The sequence below is a fragment of the Rhyacophila brunnea genome, unplaced genomic scaffold, assembly GCF_057557595.1.
Source record: "Rhyacophila brunnea isolate RB1 unplaced genomic scaffold, BYU_Rbru_1.0 scaffold_109, whole genome shotgun sequence".
NCBI lineage: Eukaryota > Metazoa > Arthropoda > Insecta > Trichoptera > Rhyacophilidae > Rhyacophila > Rhyacophila brunnea.
The window spans coordinates 679,604-696,614 of NW_028232762.1; the positions used below are offsets into that span (position 1 = coordinate 679,604).

Genomic DNA, 17,011 nt, shown 5'->3' on the forward strand with positions numbered 1-17,011 from the left:
AGCTTTTTTTTATAGATATAAAATCTATAATATGCACTTCTATTACCTACCCACGCATCATATGTTGTGTTAACTAAAAAAATCTCTAAAGTCAGTTCGACGGCTTAGACAGAAACGTAAATTTTCTCTTTATATTTTGTTACGGATCATATTTTTTGGCACATAAACCTGACTCTTGCGTATATTGTCAATTTAATGTTTAAATTTTAGCTGTAGGTGTGTAAATCCATGACCCCACCATTAATGCATCCGCTAAATATAATTAAATTATATTACTTTTATTATTGTCACGAACCAGGTTGAGGCATATATTCAAACCTTGGGATTGAGAAAAACCCTTGAATTAATAGGTCTCATAAGAAGGAGGGGTATTGAAGAAGACTATACAGGAGGTGATAGCCGAAAGTATTTAATACGCTGTGTGTACAGAGAATCAAGCAAGCTGTGCCTGAGAACGAAAACTAAAATTACGACTAAAAATATAACCCTTAAATAAAAAATAACTTACTTTTATTATTATTAATATTAATTTAGGGTTATACTGTTTTAATTCTACAGCATAAGTCGGGAACCCAGTTTTATTAAACATTACTCATTACACTAATACTAGCTTTGTTACTTGCCTTTACATTTGGAAATCTGTTAGGAATTTAAGCGTTAAAATAAGCTTTTGTTAAAAGTATAAAGTTTCGTTTACAATGGGATCGAAAAATAGTGGTTTCTGTAAAAATTGCACTTACAACGCATTAATTAGATACTTGGTAACTATAAAAGGGCATAGTTGAGGTTAATACAAAATCCAAGATATTTAAATGTAAGATTTAGAGTCGGAAACTTCATATACTTAGACACGCTCACTCTATAATAAGTGTTATTAAATTATAAACAAATCAGTAACTTTAATTGTTTTTTAAAAATGTTATTTTTTTAATTTATAAGACAAGGATACACTTTCTAGAATTGATAAATGTAAAGATTCGGTTTATTTATAATGCCCATGCTCATGATTTTTATTTAGATTAAAATACTATTTCACCAACTAAAAATATAAATTTTTTACATTCTAGAATTTTTAATGGTTATAAAAACAATGAAATAGCAAAAAAAAATACATTTTAAATTATAGTTTTTTTTGGATTTCCGATTTCGGATGTCCCTTTTGAAAAATTATATTTACCTAAAATTTATACTGTGATATATCATTCCAATTAAAATCTGAAATTTTGATATAGAAGATTCTATAACCAGAAGATAATTATAAAGAATCCATTTATATTTTTTTTGATGAAGTAATACGTTTTTCAAGCTTTATTATGTGACCTATACTACCCAACAAATTGTATAATTCGTTAAATATTGATTAAAATGGTATTTTATGCAATAATAATTTTAAATAAAATTGATTTATGTGTTAATTTAATCTACATGTATTTAAATTTGCAATGAAAAACTTTAGATTGCTCTATTTATAGGTTTGGCTATATATCTTCGCGAACTCAAATTTTTACGGCCAAATCAATTCATCTATTAATTTTAACAGTTTGATGTTATAATATTAATCTCAAATGTTCAGTTTTTATGTGTGCTTCTCTAGTTGTTCAAAGGTCCTTAATATAAAAATCTCGATTTTTGTGATGACAACGACGATGGTTGTGATGTATGATACTATATACTCAGGATTCTATGATTGAGATCTTTCATATGCAGTTTAGTTATATTTTCATGTATTCTCATCTTCAAAAAATTAAGGTTTCCAATACATATAATTCTAGCTTTTATAGATGATATCAAGTAGTTTTTATTATTAAAAAAAATACTCGTCGGTCATGTGATAATTACATTATGTATTATTTTATTACTTATTTTTTCTTTGATATATATTCTGTTACGCAGCAAACTAGCCATTCTCTTATTTTATTATATATTTTGATAAATTTACTTTTAATTGAATTTAGTATACACACAGAACTCTTCATTAATGTTTTTATGTGCCGAAGTAGTTGCTAAGAATTTTTGAAGAATTTAATCCCGCACTATGGATATCTTTTAATATATTAATCATCAATCTTTTTGGTTTCTATTTTTTTAAACGAAGGTATTTTAAAATTGGGAATATCAGATATAAAATATGCTCTTAATGTATTTTTTTTGTAGAAAGAGAATTATCGGCGTTTATGTGCTCATATTAATTCACAAATAAAAAATAAAATATGAATTGTAACCTTTTAATTCGAATTAATAAATTATCTATAAAAGCTGAATCTAATAAACATATTAAAAACTATGAAAGATAAGTAATTCATTAAGCATTGCATTTTAAGAACTAAAAAAACGAATAACTTAGAAGCTGTATTTTCTTAACTAGCATAAATGAAGATATTTTTTAAAATTTTAACATTTATTTTCCACACAAAATATGATTTTAATATTTTTTACTAAAACAATATAAATCTGCTAAAATATATGGGATGCGTTTATTCACTTCCTATTAAACTTATATGTTTCTTATATTTACATAACAACTTAACAATTTTATCTTGGTTATTTGATAAACATTTAGTTAGTTGAAACATAATTTATTACAATAATTCACAATATTATGTTGAAATCTATGCTTTTGAACTAATTAAATCAATATTTTTGCTTAAAAAATTACATATCGAATAAATTATATAAAAATTCAAAACTATATCTAAAGACAAAAAAAAATGATTACATAATTACTTAAAATGCCAATAGCCTTTTTCTTGTTTAAATTAAAGTTGGAGAGCCTATGAGCATTCAAATTAGTTATTTAAAGCAGCATATATGGATTAATTTGCAGTATAATTGTAATAACGCAATCAACCTCAATATTTGAATTTTTATCCATTAAAGTATCAATGACAGCTTTGGTGTCAAGTAACAAAATAATTTAACATTAAAACCTATCTTAAAACTCTATTAAGCTTCTAAAGTCAATTTAAATAGTGTATCTTATTCTATAATACCATCCATAAATTTTTTTTTTGTAAAATAAGATAAAAAAATTTAAAGTGAACGGGAAAAGTCATTGTTTATTTTTTTTTACTAAAATATTATGTGTATTATAAATGTCCTTCTCATTTATAAAGTATTATACAGATCAATTTATAATTTACTATACATATAAATAGTAATTTTTATTTATGGGCTATATTTATAGTCGTAATTTTAGTTTTTGTCTTCAGGCACAGCTTGCTTGATACTCTGTACACACAGTGTATTTATACTTTCGGCTATCTTCTCTTCTCCACAGTCTTATTCAATATCCCTCCTTCTTTCGAGACCTATTAATTCAAGGGTTTTTCTCAATCCCAATGTTTGAATATATGCCTCAACCTGGTTTGTGACATCTAGTTCCTTCAGGTACCTTCTATGATATCGTGTCACCACACCGTCCCATGTTATAACATATGGAATAATTTTTGTCTTGCATTTGTATATTAATGATAGTTCAGATGCTAGCAGGTCATATTTTCTCAATTTTTCGTTTTCAACTATGTTTATGTTGTCAATACTTGTCACGCCAATTTCGATCAGTGTGATGCAGTTCTTCTTTTTGTCATATACAAAAATATCAGGTCTGTCGTTCGATAACTTGATGTCTGTTTTAATTCTTGTATCTACTTTGATCTCTGCGAATTTGTTTTCCATTATTTCTTGTACAGTGTGTCTGCGTATTTTTTTTGTTTTTTTGAAGTTGTATTTTCTTGCCAGCATAAAGTGAAGACATCTTACAATCAAATTGTGTCTTCTTGTATAGTCATGACCAAGCATTTTTTTACATCTGCTTGCTAAGTGGTCGACAGTTTTTATTGAGTCGTTACAGTGCGGGCACCTTGATCTATCTCCAAAGAATATGTTCCTATCCTGAATAAAGCAGAATCTAGCTTCTTCTAATGGTCTGATATTTCCATATTGTAGATACTTTGAGGATCCTAATATTTCTAGCGTTGTATTTTTATGAACATCGAAGAGTTTTTGATGTAGTGTTTTTTGTTTTATTTTACACAATAAACTCTCTTTTTGTTTAAATTCAAGCGTAGAAAGATCTATGTCAACAAGGCCATATTTTGTTCTGAGGAATTCATTTATTACGGATAAGTGGGTTGCATTTTCATTTTCAAATTTCAATATCGCGGCTTTTCTGGGTGATTGTCCTTTTTCTTGGTTTAGAGTTTTATATAGTTGGTAAAGTATTCTTTCGGATTTAAACTCAATATTTTCCAATCCACGTCCTAGTTCATTTCTTTTAAGATATAATCTTTCTTTATTCGCTGGTTGTAAGTGTCTTCCATTTTCTATTAATATTCGCCTAATTTCATCATCTAGCCTTTTAAAATCTTCTGGTTCTAGCTTTAATAAGCCCACATAGTAGTTTATCAGTGATATTGCATATTCATTAATCGCCTTTATTATGTTTTTACCATTTAGTTTTGTTTTGCATATGCTTTTAGACCTATCAAGCATCTCTTTTCTAATTTTATCCATCGTTTCGGGTTTAGTTCTCGATTTGGAATCTTCCAGTATCCCGTTGTATTTATATCCATCTTTTCCTTCTATTACTGTGGCAATATCTTTGCAATTGATATTGTTAGTAGCTGATTTGGTAACATTAATTTCCATTCCTATACATCCGAAGAATTTTGTTGCTTCATTGGACATTATTTTTAAGTTACTTTCTTCTTGCGACAAAATCTTTAAATCGTCAATGAAAAGATAGTGATTGGTTGTAAATGCCTTCTTATCAAGGTTAATGGCTATTGAGGGAAACTTTTCATTTAATCGGCGGCTTAGCGGATCCATACAAAGAACAAACAGTAGTGGAGATAAGCTATCCCCTTGTATAATCCCCTTTTCAATTTTCTTCTTCAAAATTACTTCATTGTTTAATCTTAGAGATAACTTCCAGTTTTTTGTTAACACGGATATAAAGGAAATCATTCATTCTTGTATGTTAAGATTTTTTAAGCAGGACAGGAAGTACTCGTGGTCGATTGAGTCAAATGCTTTTTTTATATCGAACCATGTTACGTGTAATGCATCATTATGTTGACTGTTTATTGCAACGTTTATCATGGCTTGTTCTTTAGCTCCCTGTACTCTTCTGACTGTACCAAGTTGGTTTTCTGATAGTAGGTTTCAGAATTCGACGTCTTTCTGTAGTATCATTATGACAGCTTTAGTTGTCAATTTATATAAGTTTGACATACATGTTATAGGTCTGAATTCCGATCCATTCAAAACTTTTTGTTTGGGTATGAGGTATGTGATCCCAGAGTAGAACCAACTTTTTACCTCTTTGTTTTCAAGGCATATTGATTTTACTGTTTCATATAATATTGGGTGTAGTTTTGTGATTTTTTTGATGAAGAAGTTGTATATACCATCGCATCCAGCAGCTTTCCAGTTAGGCAGGTAGTTGATGATCTGGAAAAATTCTGTTTCAGAGATAAAAACCATTTGTGGCGTGTTTTCCAGCGCGTTTTTGCGCAGGTAAGTATAGAAGTTTACTATTTCCGTGCTTTTTGTCCACATATTTGACCAGAAATTCACAATATTTTCGTTATCTGCCTTAATTTCCGATTTTACCGTATCTGTCAATGCTCTATAAAATTGTCTTCTGTTGACTTCGAACTGGGTGTTTGTTTTTGTAAATTCTTTTCTTTTTCCATATTGCTCTATCTGTTTATTTATTATCCTTATTTTATCTTTCTTTTTAGTAATCACTTCAAGGACATCATTTTTTTTGTCAAGTATTTTATTATGTTGTCGCATGATTTTTCTTAGAAACTTTGTCTCACTATCATTTGCAATATAATAGTTTAATTATAACATTTTACATTTACCATAACAATTATACCCATCCATTTGAATCTTGATCTTTCGAAAATAAAGACTACAGTTTATTGATGACTTCCCCAGAATTTATTGCATTGTAGATTTTATTTTTTGTCAAATTTTTTATCGTGTGTTCTTACATAAAACTTATGATGAAAATAATTATGCTGTTTATTATGTCATGAAAATAGCCACTGGTCATATAGACTTATCTTAATATGTCAAAAAACAAAACACCATTGCATTTTGTCCTATAAGATATTATTTTATACACTCATTCAGTGTAGATTAATCCCTTTTCTTTTTATAAAATATCGGTGTAACATGATTAATATGTTGATTTTAAAGTGCGCAAATTATATTTTGAATCTGAAAAATAAATTCCTATATCAGTGGGTTTATTTGGATTTATGATTTTAGCTTTTATCTTCGATCATAGCTTTTTTGATTTAGCGTAAACTCATTATATCCAAAAACCTAATTATTTCTACTTCTATTACATCTTCATCAAAGCTTATCATCTTTTAAAGTCCTATAAGATCTATAATTTTTTTTAATACCATAGTTTTGATATATCCCTGATTTGTTTTATGACTTTGAAATTTTAATACAAAATTACATTTTATTTTATAAAGTTTATACAAAATATTATTTGCCCTGATGCATTAACTTATATGTGAAATCGACATTCACCCTATATATCTTGCTTTAATATTTTCCATAGCTAAATTAACGCCGAAAAAACAATATTGTTCACCTATACAAAATTTAAAATTTCAATATACAATTATATCTATTTTATACGAATTTAAACAGGACGAACCATATAAATTTTGTCAATATAGAAAATAATCTAACGTCTTTTTGAGCATTTTCCAATAGGTTTACTGGGCATAAATGTTTTGAAAGGTTTTATGAATGCATAGATATAAAACTTTAAAAATGCGTCATTGAATATAATATCCTTATGTGATTTTTTTCTAAATTAATTTACATATTTTAGAATATATTTTTGCATCATAAAAATATTAATTAAATCATATGAAATAAAAAAAAAGTTACAGAAAGCTTAATTTCTATAATTCTTAAAAGTTTAATATAGATTTATTGCACAGGAAATCTCTTGGTATCTATACAAGCATTATAAATTTCATGAACATGCTCCTGCAAAAATAAATCGATTATATCACTATCTTTTTATGTTTATTTCGTCATAGTGTATTTATAAACTCCAAAAATCTAAGGATAAAGAATTTTAGGAATTTTAATATGTTCTTTCTTGTTTTAATCATTTAATTTTGAGATGGTAGTATTAGAATAGATATAAAAAAATTCGGGATGCTTTAAATGACTTTCTTTTTTTTCCTTAAGCGCGTTTTAAAGAAAAAAACCTATTAATGATATTCAGAAATAATATTACTTCAACTTTTAGTCAAAAATGATATTCTACGGGTCTTATTACTACGCACAATATTAAAAAATTCTCTATTTTCAGCTGTAGACCTCTTGGCGCAAGTCTTTATGCTTATTTTCACATCAAAAATCTCCTTATTTTTTGCTTCTTCATGATTTGTTGTATTTATTTGGAAAAAAAACAAATTCACTTTGCTTAAATATAGTAGAAAAACATTATGTTTAATAAAATTAATTTTATTGGCTGTTTATAAATAAAGTCACTTTCGAATTCAAATTAATTATAATATCTATGGAGAATCTATATTTTAGTTTTAAATAAGATCCTATCCTATTTTTTTGATAAATTGGAAAAGCTATTATAGACATCAGTTAATAAATAAATAAATTTTAGATTTGAAATGTGTTTGCCCATGTAAAAGCTGCATGATAAAAATTCACTTTACCACTAATATTCTGTAATAATTAAGTTTCCTAACCATAATTGCAATTAATCCGAACAATAAGAAAAAATAGATAAAAAATACGTATGAAATATAAACTTCGCGCTTTATATACTATGTATATTATTATTATGCGTAAATATGTCACAAGAAGCTATAGTGAATGGTTTACAATGAGAACCTATAGACAAAAACTTTTTTGTGAAAAGATTTCATACATTGAACATCATTTACCTTTTTAATGAACGCTGAATCGTAAAATATACGTTTTTGTATTTGAACTAGACATAACCTAAAAAATAGTTTTTGATGTTAACATGCAATTTATATATTATTAATGAATTCCTGAATATTTATTAATATGTTTCTTAATAGATAATCTGAAAGATTGATTATTATAAGATGGGCAATAATATCCTTTATAAAAGATTTTAATATGACATACAGGGGTTTATGTTTTCTTGGTAGTTTTCAATTGTCATCCTGATCAACATAGCTTAATTTTCGTAACTTATGAAAAGGTATAAGGTAACATAAATAGCACCAATTTTCACGAGGAAGAAGATTTCTTCGAAAAAATATGTAAATAAGTTTCTAAAATACAACTAAGAGAAACATGAATTATGCTATAAATAAAGGATTTTATTGGCTTATAAATTTAAAAGGATTTTTTAAATGAGCTGCATAATAATTCTGATGAATGTAAAATAATTTATGTTAAATTTATAACTATATAAACAAACCATTTTAAAGGTTTTTTGACCTTAAAATTTATACCTAACGTTTAATCTTAAAAATGCATAAATCTCTAATTATCATCAATATACACTTGTTTTAGTATTCACTGCAGTGTAAATCTGCCATATTTTTTTATTTTCGTTATTTAATTTAGTAGTTTAGTATTTATTATCTAGCTTTCTATAATTTTATTTTAAAGAATCATCAATTTTTGAAAAAATAATCTTTAGGAATATAAAGAAACGGGCAATGAAAATTTTGTCCTGTAAACTTTTTTTTCTGTATTTAAACTGAAAGCAAAAAATAAGTAGATTATAAGTTTAGATAAAATCTTTGATATAGAAGAAAATCGATTTTTTTATTTTCTAGTTTTACTCATATGAATTACATTTCATAAAAAAAACGCATATCCTTTTGCATATAAGAATATTTGATTGATTTTATTCTGTAATGCTCCCTAAATTCTATAACGCTTATATTTGAAAAAAAAAGAAAGCACAAAAACACGAGATATGGTATATTGTATGGGTTTTATTTAAAAAAATATTTTTATTAAATAATTCGACTTATGGGCATTATTTAGTCTTTTTTCTATAGATACAATAATTTTATCGAAAATTTTAGACAAGTATATTTTTTCATTTATTTACTTTTTTAAATAGAAATTAATTTCTTAATATGCTGGTCGTAAAAAAATTGTTTTTGCTTATAATATAAAGTGAGAAAAAAGATAAAGCAAAATTTAAACTTTTTTTATATTAGAATTAAATGTTATAATAAGGAAGGCCCGCTACTATAGTCGTTTATAAATGTTGAAAAGCATATGTTATCGTATTAATTTATTCCTTTTTACTTTAAAATAAATTTAAGAACAAGGTAAGGTAGACGTACTACTTTATTTTATGGAATTAATTTGAATTTTATCAAGCAAAATTATTAATTTCACTGTATAAATTAAAACGATTCGCTTAATACCTCTTAGAGTCTTGAAGTCTCTATATTAGCCTTAATTTATTTCCATCTTTCAGGATTTATAAATTCGTATATCTCTTCAATTACATTATTTCTGCACTTGCTTCTGTTGGCATTTCTAACTTCTAAATATACGATTTATTTACTTTGTGACACAACGTTCCATTTTTTGACGAAGTCTACTATTCTTATTCTTTAACTTGACATACTATTTTTTATTTATAGGCTAAATTCTTAGTTGTAATTGTAGTTTTTGTTCTCAGGCACAGCTTGATTGATTCTCTGTACGCACATTGTATTTATACTTTCGGCTATATTCTCCTCTCCAAAGTCTTCTTCAGTACCCTCCCTCCTTCTTTCGAGACTTATCTATTCCAGGGTTTTTCTCAATCCCAAGGTTTGTAATATACGCCTCAACCTGGTTCGTAACATCTAGTCCCTTCAGGTATCTTTTAGGATATTATGTCATTCCACAAACCCATGTTATAACATATGGGATATTTTTATCTTGCAGTTGTATATTAATGACAGCTCAGATGGTAGCAGGTTAACTTGACAAAACATCTATTTATTTTAGAATAATGGGAAATGATCGGTTTTTCACTTTATAATTTGATCCATTTAATTCTATGGGGCAAATAATTTTATTGTATGTAGATCCAAGATTTATTAATTTGGCTTACTTTGATTTTTAGCCATTAAAATTTGTTTAAGCACAACTTCTGATGTCCCTAAAACAGATTTGACGATACTTGGTCCCATCTTGTCATCGTTACAATGTTAAAAATAAAAACTTTCTTTCTAGATTTAATGGTTCAATTATTTCTTCCAATCTCATTGCTTGTTTGTGCGCATGCGTCCGATTCTAATGGCATTCCTAACTTAGATTCAAAAAAAAATTGTTTATGAGTTAATTTAATTTATGCTTTTTATAGTTTAAAAGTAAAACTTGAAATTAGCCAATAGAAGAGATTTAGCAGACTTTTTTTTTCATATCGTCATCTTTACAATCTTCCTCGATGTACGTTCTTCCCTCAAGACTTATTAGATCGAGTGTCTTTCCTAATACTATTTTTAAATTGTATGCTTCTGCTTCGCTTATTATTTCTAACTGCTTAAAATACGACTTATGGTTTTTTGTAACCATCTATCTCAAGTATGATGCATGGGAATATTCAAATTACACATTTTTAATAAGGGTGTGTTCATTTTACTGTAGATCGTATTTTTTCTGCTTCTCATTTTCAACATTCTTCTGATTATCAATACTCGTTATTCCTATTTCTATTGTGTTGATCAAGTTTTTAGATTCAAAATAAAAATATCTATAAATAGGGGCTAAGAACGAATTATAAGTTTATTCATTTCTAAGGTTAGAGAGGTTAATAAAGGTTGCCTAATGTTTGTCATTTAAAATAATAGAATAAACAGTTGTTTTTCAAAGATAAATTTGGTTATTTATTTTTTCTCTTCTTTTTCTTCTTTCAAAGGTTTACCAGCTTTTATAATATCATCAACCATCAATAAATTAACCCTAAGAACACAAGCATTGGCAATAACCTTCGTAATAACACAAAAATTATCAATAACATCGCCTTCTTCAACTTCTCCTCTTTCAATTCTTATCATATTTTCTTCGATATTGACTCCGCTGTTTCTAACCAATATTTTACCGATATTTAAGATGCTTTTTTTCATTACCTTATACCCTATGACGTCCTTTTCATCAACATCCTTGATTTTTTTTTCCAAAAAGTTATTAATTCTGCTCAAAAGAAATTTTCCTCCTTTCAAATAGAATTTATCGCGGATAGCATTTCCAACACTTTTAATGCACCTTCTTATAGCATTTTCGATACGATCAACTTCGTAAGTAGTATTTCTTTTCACTAAAATTGTACAACTTCCTTGAAAAGGAGCACCTTCAATAAACGTGTATTTGTCATCGTTAAAACCAACTACATTTACTTTTTCGCAGTATCCAGGATTGCTGAATTCAAGCTGGTCTTCTCTTGAGATTACATTTCCTCCACACATTTTCACAAGTCTTTCCATATTTCTTCTTTTCGCTCGCCTCAACGCCAAAACTCCTGCGTTTGCAAGTACTTCAAAAGAAATAGGGTCGATACTCTTTTCATTAATGAGAACCGAACCTTTACCTGTTTTTTCTTTAACTGCCTTTGCAAAATTTGCTACGGCATTGCCCTATTAAATATAAATTTTCTTTCGCTGACAACTAATTCGTCCCTTTGTCCAGCGGAACTGTAATTAAACTGTGAATTAACTTCGGGTTGCTCGTACTCAAGCGAAATATTCCCAATCTTGATAGCACATTGTTTTACAGAAGTAGGCATCAATGGATGTGATTTCCATGATCGAGAACGAGTCCTTGAATAAATAAAGAAACTTCCAGATCCCCTTCGCCCATTTTTATAGCTTCAATCATATTTATATCAAATTTTTCATCTGCTTTTATATTAGTAAGTGCTCTCACAATTTATTCTGAAAACCTTTTAGCACCTTCTTTATCAATTTTTGTTCGTAAAGAGGCATATGCCAATCTTGTTATTACTGTCTCAAAACACTTGATATCAATAGGAAGTTTTACTGAATCAAGATAATGTATCTGTCATTACCTTTTTAATACCTCCACAGATCTGGTGGATGGATGTACCATCATTGAAATAACGTACACTATTTCCAAAAATTTCACAACATAAACATGTGAACATAGAAGTTCCATCTCCAATGACTTGTGAAAGATTAGAAGCTGAGCTTGTAATTAAAGGTGATAATGAATGTGTAAATTGAACTTCTTTGCAAATTGTTGTATCATCTTTTGTTAATGAAACACTATTAGATGGCGTTATTTGTATTTTCATGGCTATATCAGACCCAATGTTTGGCGCAAATAGTTAAGATAGCGCAGATGAGGTGAATGTGTACATTTTTTTTTAGCTTGGCCTGTTTGAATTATTTGAGTGCCTTTTCCCAGAAAATGAATTTATTATTATGGGCTCCTCTATAAATTTATAATATTGAAGATTGGGACTATGTCTATATGTATTGAAAATTTTTAAAACTATAGGCTACATATTTATGAAAAGAAAAAATGCATCAGCCTTATTTAATTGTAAAATATCGACAAAATTTATAATAATCTAAATCATACAGTCTGATAAATTTGTTGAATATTCAAAAGCAATCGATTTAGTTAACTCAAAATATGTCGATCTAATAACGCGATAATCTCAAAATTAATGGTATTTTAGCTGGAAATCTTTAAAATTTATCAGTTAGCAATCAATTTGTATATAAAATCTACAAAATAAATATTCTCGCCGTTTTTAACTTACATAATACGTTTTCCATTAAAAAAATATTTATATGCTTGAAGTGACGTAAATTTCGCTGAGGATTTTTTAAAATATAAAAGGTCATTATCCACTTTATAGAAAGCATTCTTAAAAATAAAAATCTACATCATAATTGAAGTCTTCAACCTTGAAAAAATACTTATGACAGATACTTTATTTTAAATTCATTTTCTTTACCACTATTTACTAAATTTTCAGTTTAGTACGAACAAGATCACACATGAAAATATAATGTCTTATCTATATATAATTGTGTTTAAGCGAACATTTATTCTCGCTGATACCAAGGGACAGGGTTAATTTTAACTTATTTAGAAAATTATCGTATAAAGTATGAAAGGAACCTTTTATAATATTAATTTACAAGGTTGCTATAATTAAATTATGATTCTTCTTTATATTTTTTTTAACAACTTCAATAAATTTCTTTAAGTATTATTTTGAAATTTATTTAAAAAAACAATTTTCTGAAAGCTGCAAATATCAAATTCCTACATGGAATATAAAATTTAATTGGTTAGGCATAGCTTAAATCCATTTTCTTTGTTAACCTTTTAAAAATTCTTTGTTTTCTAACAAATTAATTTGCCTTTTGCCACAAGTATTTTGAATTTCTTTAAAATATATTCACTTATATCAAAATCAATTTGACAGTAAAAAGTTTATATTTTACATTTTTACTATAGCTCTTATCCTTTAACATATATTTATGTGGATTTTAAAGACGTATTATTATACATATTTTTTTTATTTATAAATTATGTTTCTTTTTAATTATTTTATCTATTTAAACGTGGTCAGTCCCTTTGGATAAGCTGAAAACTTCTTGATGTATCTTTTGACACCTTCCCCTGATATATCTTCATCAACTGACTTGTTCTCTCAAATGAGATGAGTTCAAGTGTCTTGCATTATGTCAGTACTTACCTTCATGCTTCTACTTCGCCTGGGATTTTTAACTCATAACATTTATTTTAAGGAATTTTGTAACCACATCATCCCGATTATTTAAATACGGTATTATTTTTGTTTTACATTCTCAAATATTACAAAATGTCATTTTATATATGCGCACATATACATTAAAATGTAAAACCCATCCTTCCTCATATATCTTGTAATTTTTTCAATAACGCAGCTAATTATTACAAACATGAAATTGGCTAATTGTGGTATATAGGCCTTAACCGGCAATATACCAATAAAAGACAGTTACTTTGTAAAAATAAAAATAAATACACCATCAAATGATTCTGTAACTCCTGGTTAGAATATTAAAATACATTTTTTACTTTTCCTTACGAAAATATATATTTTTTATAAAGAATGCTATTAAACAACATTATAATGTTGTATAATCTAAAAATATATGTAAATTTATAGTGAGTTTTTAAGATAAGTCTTTAAGTTCATACTTGTAAATATGTTAAATAAAGTAGCATGGTAAGATAATTTTTGATTCTTAAAAAAATATTTAAAAAATTTCATTTTCTTATTGTATTTTCACCAATTATTTGGTTACATAAGTTACAAGTGATGAGTTTAAATAAAAAACCAATAGTCCATTTTATATTATAGCTAATTATCATCATAATTGTGTATAATTTTTTTCTTCAAATCCAACATTTATTCTAAAATATTATTTCAAATTTATTATTATATTCATTTTTGAAATTTCCTTACTTATTATGCATAATTGGCAGAAAAGTTATCATGGTAAGTAACGCCCTTTAAATTTAATCTGATTTCAATTTGAAAACAATAAATTTTGCAGAATCAAAAAAGGAAAGTTCTGCCATATAAATTTATAGACATTAAAAATTCAAATAGACGAAAACGCATGAAATGTATTAAATTAAAATCTCTAGATTTAACTCACGATTATATAATAGAGATAGTTGAAAATATAAAAAAAGAAGTACTTTTATTTTAATATCTAAATTAAAACAAATAAAAAATGATTATGATAAAAAACACCAAAATATATCTGTAATTTTATAGTTTTTCAGAAATGTGTTATTAATGAGAAACTATAAAATAATTTAATATGAAAAAAAAGTATATTATTTGCAGATTTTTGGATACCCATATAAAATTTTAAGGGTATATTAGGCCTAAAATTAATTATGAAACACAAAAAAATTGTTAAGCTATATTTATGCAGGAAATATATATTACTTCATACAAATCAATTTATTTGTTAATTATTACTGTAGAATCTAGTAAGGCAGAAGAAACAGAAAAAACCCTTAAATTAACCGCTAATAGATTTTCTAGCGAGTAAATTTTTTCAAATTAGGTTATTTGTTTTATTATAGTCAGAATAATTGATGATATTGTACCTGATTTTTTTTTGTAATTTATAAAGTAGAATAAATCATACTTATTTCAAAATCAATTACTAATAAATTAATACATTTAGATAATGAAGTTAGATTAAAAGAACTAACCGGAAACAAAGATATTATAAAATTTTATATTAAAAGTTTACATTCTCAAATAAAACACATGAAAATTATCTGAAAAACCTTATGCCTTTTGATCAAGAAAATTCGGCTTTTTTTATTTATACATTATAAACATATTTTATGCAAATTATTTTATATGTGTTTGATATAATATACTTACCACATATATTTATCTTTTTACTAGACATCGCGGTACTTTACTTAATAAAACATGCAGTACAAAAAAATTTAAAACACAAAATTGCAAATTTTTATAAATTAGAAATCAATTATAGTCAGAAACTAAGAGATTTTTCATAATATTGTAATTGAAAAAATCGGAAATTCAAAATTTTTATATATGATTACCATTTATTTATTAATGAACGAGATGTGTTACCACATCAAATCCTTTTTTGTTCGTTAAGAGTGATATCTTCATTCTTTCCACTTTCTTTGTAAATCCTTATTTGCGCTTCATCATCTATAGTTATTCAGGTATCGTCACTTGCAAGATTATAACTTCTCAAAATAGAACTAGAAGCTCTCCGATGTTTGATTTAAAAGTACCAAACTTATGTTTGCTTTTGTGTATGTTATTACTAAAATTCTTAAATCAACAAGCTAATTATATGCACTAGATTTATAATAACTCACAAAATTTAATAAATTATAACATTGTTATATTGAATATCAAAAATGTCTTTGACTGCAAGTAAAATTGCTACTTATCGATAAGTTTTATTGAATTACTCAATATTATAAAAATGCTGCTATTTGATTTATTTGAGAATATCGAATTTTTATAATTTCAAATTTGCGGCATTAATCATGCAAATTAGGTCCCGTGAAAAAAATAACAACATAAGATAATTTCTCCATTTAAATTTTTTAATGTAAAAACAATAACATTAAACACAAAATTTTCATGTTTTAAAATATTTTCAGCAATTTTACTCATGCAAAATGTTTCGCTATATATATTTCAGACAAAATAACATACTAAAAAATATAAAAAAATATCATAAAACGATTTTCAATATTTTTTCGTATTCTATAAAATTTTTCTTAGATTTTCCGCTCAATAATATAATTCAGGTAGAAAAATCATTATAGTTTTAATTATTTTACAAAAAATGGATTATAAGGCTCTGTTCGTAATTTCTAATATTTCAGCATTAAATTTTAAAGCTTATATGCAAAAAATACAATAAACAAAGTCACCTTTTCAAAAGCATACCGTATCAACACGAAAAATGACACGATTTATTATATTTTAGTCTGATACTTCTTTTATGTCTAAACGTAGCAGAAATTTTTGTTTATGATAGCTATGAAATGATTAAATGTTAATTTTTGTTTACTTCTGATCATAATTATTTATATTTTCAATATGATATATCCAATAATAGATCACTTTTGATTTGCATTTGAGATTGGTTTTTATTAATATTTTTTTGCTTCATGAATTACAATCCAATAATGTATCTTTATCTGTATACTATTCAGTTCAACTGAGTTCTATTATATTGGAAATAATTAGTATATTGACGACTTAATATTGTTTTCTTATATATTATCTGATAAATTATGTACTTATGTGCTATTTTCTATTATTTCTTATATATCTTAGCTGTTATTTGTTCGATAAATCTATGATTTTTTATTTTTTTTAATTTAACGTAAAAAACCCATTTCTAATCCAATAAATTATCTAAAAATATTGATTTTCATATATATTTATTCCTAAAAATACACG

At 26.2% G+C, this 17,011-nt stretch overlaps 1 pseudogene; it reads right to left on the reverse strand.

Moving 5' to 3' along the window:
- Nucleotides 1–10,886: 10,886 nt before the first annotated feature.
- LOC147078757 (T-complex protein 1 subunit zeta-like) lies at nucleotides 10,887–12,171 on the reverse strand (annotated as a pseudogene).
- Between the last annotated feature and the right edge of the window lie 4,840 nt (nucleotides 12,172–17,011).